The sequence below is a fragment of the Palaemon carinicauda genome, chromosome 19 (genome assembly GCF_036898095.1).
Source record: "Palaemon carinicauda isolate YSFRI2023 chromosome 19, ASM3689809v2, whole genome shotgun sequence".
In the NCBI taxonomy this organism is placed as follows: Eukaryota; Metazoa; Arthropoda; class Malacostraca; order Decapoda; family Palaemonidae; genus Palaemon; species Palaemon carinicauda.
In genome coordinates, this window is record NC_090743.1 from 34,672,512 (window position 1) to 34,682,511 (window position 10,000).

At 33.9% G+C, this 10,000-nt stretch overlaps 1 protein-coding gene across 2 annotated transcripts in view; it reads left to right on the forward strand.

Annotated features, from left to right (window-relative positions):
* Positions 1–10,000, forward strand: part of LOC137658193 (uncharacterized) — a 164,050-nt gene that overhangs the window by 115,900 nt on the left and 38,150 nt on the right. The window contains exon 8 of one of the 2 annotated variants that reach the window (XM_068392868.1): positions 8,064–8,133. The exons of the other annotated variant lie outside the window; for it this stretch is intronic. The gene's annotated coding sequence lies outside the window, so the exon portion shown is untranslated. The remainder of the gene's footprint in view (positions 1–8,063; positions 8,134–10,000) is intronic. 2 annotated transcript variants of the gene reach the window in all.

Below are 10,000 nucleotides of genomic sequence, written 5' to 3' on the forward strand. Positions count from 1 at the left end.
TGTTAACCAAGAACAGAAATTGCCTCTATTCTTAATGGAATAGCGGCATTTTCATTTAGATTATTAATAATTATTTTTGTTGGATCAGATGATCCAATGACTACATCATTCATTTTACCTTGAAGTTCTATTTTATTTTCTTCCTGCTATTGATTTTCCTAGTTTCCAAAGCCCTTCTTTAAAGAGTTACTTTTATGTTACATTTCCTCCATACTTATTTCTGTCTTATCCGACGAGCGAATAAAAAGAGAACATTTTTTGTTAGAGTTTAAAGCAGATTAAATTGAAAGGGCAATATCCTAGAGACTGACCAGTACATATACCTATGATCAGCGCTTAAGTTCCTTCTCCATCCAGCTAAGACTAGGGAGGGGCCAGACAATGGCTACTGAGGACTTGAAGGTTTAATTGCCGCTCATGAATGGCAGTGGCAAGGGACAGTGACATTGCCCTATCGAACAGGACAATGCCCTAGATAGAATGACCATGTATACCTATGATCAGCGTCCAAGCCCCCTCTCCACGCAAGTCAGGACCAAGGAGGGCCAGGCAATGGTTGCTGCTGGCTCAGCAGATAGACCTATAGGCTCCCCAAAACCTCCCATCCTTAGCTCACGAAGATGATGAGGTTGTAGCGACCAAAGAAACTAACGAGTTTGAGCGTTTAACAGATTACCAGACAGGGCCGTTTCTAATAGGTTACCACAACCTGTGGACGGTTATATACTGAAATAAAATGCTTATGGAAATAATGACCAATTTATAGGTAGATGTATACACGATGCTTAAATTTTGAAGACAAACAATATAAAAATCTAATTGAATTAAGAAAGTTAATCTGTAAATATATTAACAAAGAAAAGGAATATCACTTTTCGCAAAGCACTACAATTATATGTTGCTTTTTACATAATGATTATTGAGATACACTTTATGTACATGGAATGGCTACGTTAACTTGCCGCATTATGAAGAACTCAGAAACATCAACCAAAATCATATTTGGACCTTAAAATAATCATGGGATACAAATACCTACATTTTTACCATGCATTTTTCTCCCTTAAATAACACGACGCAAAGAATATCTAGATTTCTGTTTTCTAATCTTCACCTTAGTCCATGACTTTTCCTTTGTTTATCATAAAAGTCTGTTTTTCTTCTTCACTTGAAAAAATCAAGAAAACAAACACCGCATCCTCACCACAAGCAACCTCAAGTAACGTGAATACTCGGTAGAATACCTGCTTGAAGCGTTCTTATCCCTGCTTGAAGCGTTCGCCTTTGAAGTGTTACTCGCGTAAGCCTCTTCCTCCTCTTGGATCCTCCTCTTTGAAGGAATAAAGATGAAAAGAAAGAGGCAGCTTTTCATCTCACCTTCTGACCCATCTCTTCGCTACATCACTTCCGGACCTTCCTTTAGTAGAGGTTTCGGGAAGTTTGGCAGGTGTCTTCAAGTTTGTAGTAGTTTAGGCTAAACGGCCGGCGCTCTCTCTCTCTCTCTCTCTCTCTCTCCTCTCTCTCTCTCTCTCTCTCTCTCTCTCTGCCGTGTGGTAGTTTTGAAATGGGGAAGGGATAGAAAAGGATGAATATGTGTGTGCATATTTATCTAAATATTTAGCCGTAGTTTTTTGACAGGTCGCGTACACTAATAATAATGAAAATAACACTTGTTCTAAATTTCAACGTCAAGAATATAGTTAACGCTTTAAGATATTAATATTCTTTATGGTTATACGAAACTAAAATTGATTACTGAGGATGAAGATTGTTTTAAAAAGAAAAAAATAATGTTATGATATTTTTTTGTTTAAAACTTTAATAAAGTACGTAATGTGACTCGGGGATTGGCATTTGATAAAGAAACAGTACAGTGAAAGAAATAAATAGTGTGGAACCCATTTACTGGATCTGTCAATCATTAGTAGTCGAAGGAGTGTACGAAGCAGAGAACTGTCATTTCGACGTGCTAAATCCGAATTTGTTATTATTATTATTATTATTATTATTGTTATTTTAGTTATTATTATTATTATTATTATTAGCAGCAGTACAAGCCAAACTCGGCTGAATCCCTCGTCAGGCTGGGAGGAGCGAAGTGAGGAAAAGTCCCCTTTTGTTCCTTTTTTTTATGTCGGCTGCCCCAAAAATTGGGGGAAGTTCCTTCGTAAATAGAACAGATAGATTATTATTATTATTATTATTATTATTATTATTATTATTATTATTAGTCGTATTAATATTATAAGTAAAGTAGTTGTTGGTGTTGTTGTTGTTGTTGTTGATCAACCAAACCACCGAGATCCTACACAGGTTATCAATATCTCCACTCTTTCTATTTTCTCTGAAGCTGGATATGATTGGTAGGCCTAAACAGGTATTCTACGGCTACTGAAGCATAATTCTATTTCCATCCAAAATATAATTGCCAATAAAGTAGACATTTCTGGTTAATACCTCGTCCGTTGGAAAATGGGTGGAGCATTGTTCGTGTTCTTGGTATAGACGTCTTTCACGGTCGACGAATCTTTTCTGTTCGTTTATGTTTATCCTTCTGAGAACGGAGTGTGAGAACTCGAAAAGGAGGGAAATCTTAGGGGCGAGACTCCTTCTCTTGGATAGATTTATATACGATTATTTAGCTTTCGAAGGATATTTGTATTCATCTCTTTGCTTTAAAGGCTTAATGGTCGTTCACAAATATATGTTTTTCTTTTTTTCTTAATTTTTCCTCCTTTGGAGAATTCAGGATGTTCATAAATTCAAGAGACCATACGTGCCCTCCTCTCTCTCTCTCTCTCTCTCTCTCTCTCTCTCTCTCTCTCTCTCTCTCTCTCGCAGAGACAAGGGACTGTGTCAATGCCCCAGGAGGATAATGCCCTAGAGACTGACCAAACATACATATGATCAGCTCCCAAGCCCCTCCTTCACTCCAGAAAGGACCAGGGAGGACCTTTGCCTACACTGACACCGAATAGTCTGGCCTATTCTTTACAGATTCTCTTCTGTCCTCTTACGTCTAACAACACTGAGATTGTCAAACAATTCTTCTTCACCCAAGGGGTTAACTACTGCACTCTAATTGTTCAGTGACTACTTTCCTCTTGGTAAGGGTAGAAGAGCCTCTATAGCTATGGTAAGCAGCTCTTCTAGAAGGACACTCCAAAATCAAACCATTGTTCTCTAGTCTTGGGTAGTGCCACAACCTCTTTACCATGGTCTTCCACTGTCTTGGATTTGTGTTCTCTTGCTTGAGGGTAAACTCGGGCACACTGTTCTATCTAGTTTCTCTTCCTCTTCTTTTGTTAAAGTTTTTATAGTTTATATAGGAAATATGAATTTTAATGTTACTATTCTTGAAATATTTTATTTTTCCTTATTTCCTTTCCTCACTGGGCTATTTTCCCTGTTGGGGCCCCTGGAGTTATAGCATCCTGCTTTTTCAACTAGGGTTGTAGCTTAGCATTTAATAATAGTTATAATATATGACCTACATTAAGAATAGTTCTGTCCGCACACCAACACACAATCACTCACAATCACTGACATATTTGCTGATATTTTGCAAAATTTATGTTATTTCCACTTTTGCCATTGTTTTGCGTTTAAGGAAACTACATTTTTTGTAATCTTCCCGATTTGAGATTAAATGCGTAAGTCCCAAGGCAGTTCAGAAAAGGAAGTCAATTTGTAAATGTAATCGCTAGTTCCCAGCTCCTCATATTCTTCTGTTTAACCATTTACAACTATTAATTTTCAGTTGTATGAATGAACAGTGAATAGCCAGGGAGATCTGCCACAAAGTTAATTATATAATGAGATATAGTAGAAAAAACTTATGATGTCTTATGTAACCCCTTAACAAAATGTTCGTAATTGTACCTATACTGATTGACCGATTGATTTTGGGTTTTCTAACATCCAAAAGTTGGTAGGTATTTTGTTTTAGGAATCTGTATTTACCAACACAGGATCTAGTTCAGGGTGTGATAGATATTATGTACAGTTGGACACAGGATTTCCTGGCACACCTCGCTCTGATGCAGAGACCCGTCACACCCTAACTGCGCTGCGGCAAGTTTCTGTGTGTATCCCCGCCCACCACCTGTGCCATCTCCCCTTATGCTGTATGTTTAGGGTTGTGGTGGCCTATATGATAACGTCCCTGAATGGTGGTTGCCAGAGTGGGGATCGAGTCCCGTTCAAGCTCGTTAGTTCCTTTGGTTGCTGCAACTGCACCATCCTTTTGAGCTAAGTAGGGGGGGTTTGAGGGAGCCTATAGGTCTATCTGCTGAGTCATCAGCAGCCATTGCTGGCCCTCCTTGGTCCTAGCTTGGGTGGAGAGTGGACTTGAATGCTGATCATGTGTACTTATGGTCAGTCTCTAGGGCATTGTCCTGTTTGATAGGGAAATGTCACTTTCACTTTCCTCTGCCATTCGTGAGTGGCTTTTAAACCCCTAAACCTTTACGTTATTCAAAGAGCAGTAAAGGTGTGGCCAAGGTCCTTGGGTGTGGCAGGGTGCATTTCCTCAGCTCGAAATGTGTCAGGAATTCATGTATCCAACTGTACAATAAATATTACGGTACATTTTCTCCTCAATTTTGGGTTCAGTTTCCATTTATTTTCCTGTTTTTAAAATATCAGTTTTGGTTATCTTTCCAATAGATTTTGTTTTAGCGAGGGAGAAATAAGAAACCTGCTTTTACCAAATCTGTTCTCATCAAGCATTCTCAATTCTTCGGCTTTAGTTTTCGCTTCCCTTCAGTAGTAATTCAGACGTTGATCTCCAAAGTCACTTATAAACACTTTGCTGATTATTTCCAACGATTCGAAATCAATGCAGAATTCTTGCCGATTTCAATGTTGCATTGATTTTGCTCAGTTATTCTGGAGGACCGAATACCTTAGCTGTTCCAAAGGTTTTCTTTTTACCTTCGTCCTAATACCTTTAGAAGCTGTTCCTTGCTTCTGTAATTTTCACAGATTTTATAGGATGCCCAAATATCACATTATGGGTTATTTACTACAAGATACTGTTGTCGTTATAAATTATTATTATTATTATTATTATTAGTTAATCCACAACCCATGGGAAAAGCAGGATGCCATAAGCCCAATGGCTCCAACAGGGAAAAATAGCCCAGTGAGGAAAGGAAACAAGGAAATAAGAAAAATAAAAGAAAAGTAATGAAAAATTTAAATAGAATACAAATCTTTTTAGGACATTTTCTCATCAATACAAATTTTATTAGTGGCTGTAAAGGTTTATTAATGTTGAAATTAAAATCATAATTTCATAGAGGTAGAATTTTATGAGAATAAGCAGTTTCTAAAGATTTCTAGTAAATAATATTAATAGTTCGTTCCACATCTCAATTTCCATAGCTCAGAATGTGATAAATAAACTATATATAAACTTGAATTATTTACAACATGGACGCAACATGGGAGGTATGGTATCTGGAGTTTTAATTGTATATTTATATCATCACTATCTCCTCCTAAGACTATTGACGCAAAGGGCCTTGGTTAGATTTCGCCAGTCGTTTCTATCTTGAGCTTTTAAATCAATACTTCTTCTTTTATCATCTCCAACTTCACGCTTCAGTCCTCAGCCATGTAGGCCTGGGACTTCCAACTCGTATAGTGCTTTGTGGAGCCCAATTGGAATTTTGGTGAACTAATCTCTATTGGGGAGTGCGAAGAGCATTCCCAAACCATCTCCATCTACTCTTCACCATGATCTCGTCCACATACGGAACTCGAGCAGTCTCTCTTATAGTTTCATTTCTAATCCTGTCCTGCCATTTAATTCCCAATATTATTCTGAGGTTTTTGTAATCAAATGTACAAAATCTGTTGGATATTGTTTCCTTGTTATATACCTATGTATACAGCATTCTAAGGTATTTGTTACATCCAAAGGTTATTAAAATATGAACACTTTTGCACTTTCGTTTCTGAAATAGGAAATATCAGTTCCCAGTGGCTATGTAATTGTATAATGTACAGTACAGAGTAATCATTTCATTATTACATAACAGCCAGAATCAGGAAGTATTTCCTATATTTATCTAATTATTTATAGATAAGCATTTCGCTTCATAATATTTGATGCTTTCATCTAAGACTTTATTTATTCATATTTTGGTATATGACAATTTCACCTATGTATGCTGGTCAAGTTCAAAATTCTGTAATTGCTCTCTCTCTCTCTCTCTCTCTCTCTCTCTCTCTCTCTCTCTCTCTCTCTCTCCTCTCTCTCTCTCTCTCTCTCTCTCTCTCTCTCCACGTTGTTTTAGTTAGTTGATGTGTTAAGGAGAGAGTATTTTCGTTTCAATATTTACGATTCCATGATACCAAGGATTTTATTCCTTCTTATTACTTCAAATCATACTTCTTTTCGATTATTTATTCCTTTAACCATGAGGAATAAAACTTGAACGGGGATTGAATTTTACCTTCGTCAACGAAGTTGGAAGGTGGTTATCTTTTTGCCCCTGCTTGTGTGCTTGTTTTTGTGTGTTAATGTTTATTTATGAACAGATTCCTAGTCATAGTTTTAACCGTAGAGTAATGAGACTTCCAGGGATTAACTGTTATGTAAAAAGCTGAAAATTATTAGATTTTGGAAGGTCAAGGTCAAAGGTCAAGGTCACGGTCAAGCAAAATGTTCAATTCACGTAATCAGCCATAAGTCTGGGCATCATTGTCACAGAAACTTCAAACTTGGTTCATATTTGAGTGTATGAAAATCCACGCCAATTCATACATGTTAAGGTCGAAGGTCAAATATGCCAATTGATATCACTAATATTCAAATTTACAATATTACAATATATATAATTTATTTATTCCTTCCTAGTGAATTTTTCAATTATTTTCCATTTTTTACAATCACCACCTGATAGATATTTCTACTCCGTTAGTAATCATTCGCTATTTCCAAGTAAAATTTTCTTATATCTTGTTCTGACGTTCACCACCTCCTAGATGTTTTCCTCCGTTAACCTCTATTTACTCTTTCCAAGCAGATTTTTAAGTTATATCTCTTCCATTCACCACCTCAGATATTCTCCTCCGTTAATATTTATTTATTCTTTCCTAGCAGATTTTTCAATTATATCCCTTTTATTCACCAACTCGTAGATATTCCCCTCCGTTAACATTTATTTACTCTTTTCAAGTAGTATCCGGCGTCAATGACCTTAGATGTCAGGTTGCCAGAAAACCTTAGATTAATCACTCTTTCCAAGTATATTTTTTCTATTATATCTCTTTTACATTCACCACCTCATAGATATTCTCCTCTGTCAATATTTATTTACTCTTCCAAATAGATTTTTCTGTTATAGCCTATCTCTTTCTTACATTCACCACCTCTTAGGTATTCTCCTCCGTCAATATTTATTTACTCTTCCAAATAGATTTTTCTGTTATAGCCTATCTCTTTCTTACATTCACCACCTCTTAGGTATTCTCCTCCGTCAATATTTATTTGCTCTTCCAATAGATTTTTCTATTATAGCCTATCTCTTTCTTGCATTCACCACCTCTTAGATATTCTCCTCCCTTAATATTTATTTACTCTTTCAAACAGATTTTTCTATTATAGCCTATCTCTTTCTTACATTCAGCACCTCATAGATATTCTCCTCCGTTAATGTTTAATTCACTATTGCCAAGTAGATTTTTTAATTATATCTTTCTTCTATTCACCACAGATATTCTCCTTCGTTAATATTTATTTACTCTTTCCAAGGACATTTTTCAATTATATCTTTTGTTCACCAACTCATAGATATTATCCTCCGTTAATATTTTACTCTTTCCAAGTAATTATTTCAATTATATCGCTTTCTTCAATTCACCACCATATAGATATACTCCCACGTGAATAAAATAATCTTCATCCTTTGATCTAAATCTACCACATCTTTCAAACCGTTTAATGTATTGGCAAAACAATCACAGTTTTCTCCTGAACAGTATGTTTATTCTCTCCTCTATTCCTCCCTGCAGGTACTTCTCCCCAATAACCAATACCTACTTTCTTCCAGGTAATATAAGAAGCTGACGTTAATATCCATCAACTGGGAGACTGCTCCGCTCACCTGAGAACACCACCAGGTAAGGAAGGATTCGTTTTTCGTATTAACATCCCGCTAGGGATCAGGTGTATAGGATGTGATAATGAAGCATCAGTGGTTAAATTCATTATTTTGTGCGTCCATCTCTTTTTTATTAGTTCCTTCTGTGTCTGATTTTTAGGTGGATAAATATTTTTTCTCTAATAAAACTTGAAATTTTTCATTTAATTATTTATTATATGAAAACAAAAGCACCTTTTCAAGTATAAAGTTAGTAATAATATTAGAATTCAACATGATAAATACGCAATATAGAACAGGTTTTTATTACTTCCTTTTATATGTGATTTTTAGGTTGATTAAATTTTTTTGCGATACGATATTCTCTTTGATAACTCTTGAAACTTTTCATTTAATATCTCCGTTATATGAAAACAAACGCCATTTTTAAGATTAAAATTAATGATCATAAAAGAATTCAACATGATGAATCCGCTATATTGAATTGTTTTCATTTTTTTCGAGAAGAATTATCAGATATAACGCTTTCAAACAGTTTAGCTTAATATGATGATTCGATAAATAATTACTAAATCATTATTTTGTTTATCAAGTATTTTTAACCCAATATTACCAAGAAGAAGCTTTCAAGAATCGAACATAATCTTCCTTCTAGTGAATATTTTTCAAAATATTACAAAACGGAGGAACAGACAAATCTTGGCTGAGATATCAAGTTTAGCAGTCTCTTGACAATTATTATTATTTTTTTTTTTTTACATTTTTTTTATACTTATGTGTATTATTTGCCTAGATAATCATTACCGCCTTATGTGTTATTTCTTATATTTACGATTTTGATATGTATGTATGTATGTATGTATGTATGTATGTATATATATACATATATATACATACATATATACATACAAGTATTAATACATATACATATGTATGTAAGCATATTATATATATATATATATATATATACACTGTATATATATATATATATATATATATATATATACATACATATGTGTGTATGCATATATATGCATATATATGTATATATATATATATTATGATTGTTGTTATTATTATTATTATTACTATTATTATTATTATTATTATTATTATTATTATTATTATTATTATTATAACTACTACTACTACTACTACTACTTACTGTTACTTTTGTTAAAGACTTGCGTCTTACAAATGAAGCAAAGCTGATTACATCGTAAATATCAATATTAGTTACTGAATACCTTAATACACGTTAATTATACTACTGTATACCTAATGTTTAAAAGAATATTGTGAGATTCTAATCCATATAATACGCTTAGAATATGTAGATTCGCTTCATAATAACATGCAAGCGTATAGTGAAAAGTAAGAAAAATTTTAATCGTGAAACATATTCCAGAAGAAAGAAATTATATTGTGAATTTTTTTTTCATTTATTGTCTAAGTTTTATATAATCAAAATCCCCATATTTGAAAAAAATAAAATTTAAAATGATGAAAATTTTCAAATTAACAAATCAGGTATATAGAAATTTTTTAGATTTTTTCGAAGAAGAATGATCAGATATAAAACATACAAACAGTTATTTCCGCTTCGTATAATAAAGCGAAATAAGTACTTGAAAAGATATATAGAATATTTTTTTTCCTAGGAAGAATAATCAAATTGAAAACATAAAGTTATTTCCGCTTCGTATAATAGAGAGAAAAAAGTATTTCGAATAATATATAAAATAATTTTTTTATTTTCCTAAGAAGAAAGATCAGATTAAAATCATACAACCAGTTATTTCCTCTTCGTATAATAGTGAGAAAAAAAGTACTTCAAATAATATAAAGACTTTTTCTAGGAAGAATGATCAAATTAGAAATAGATA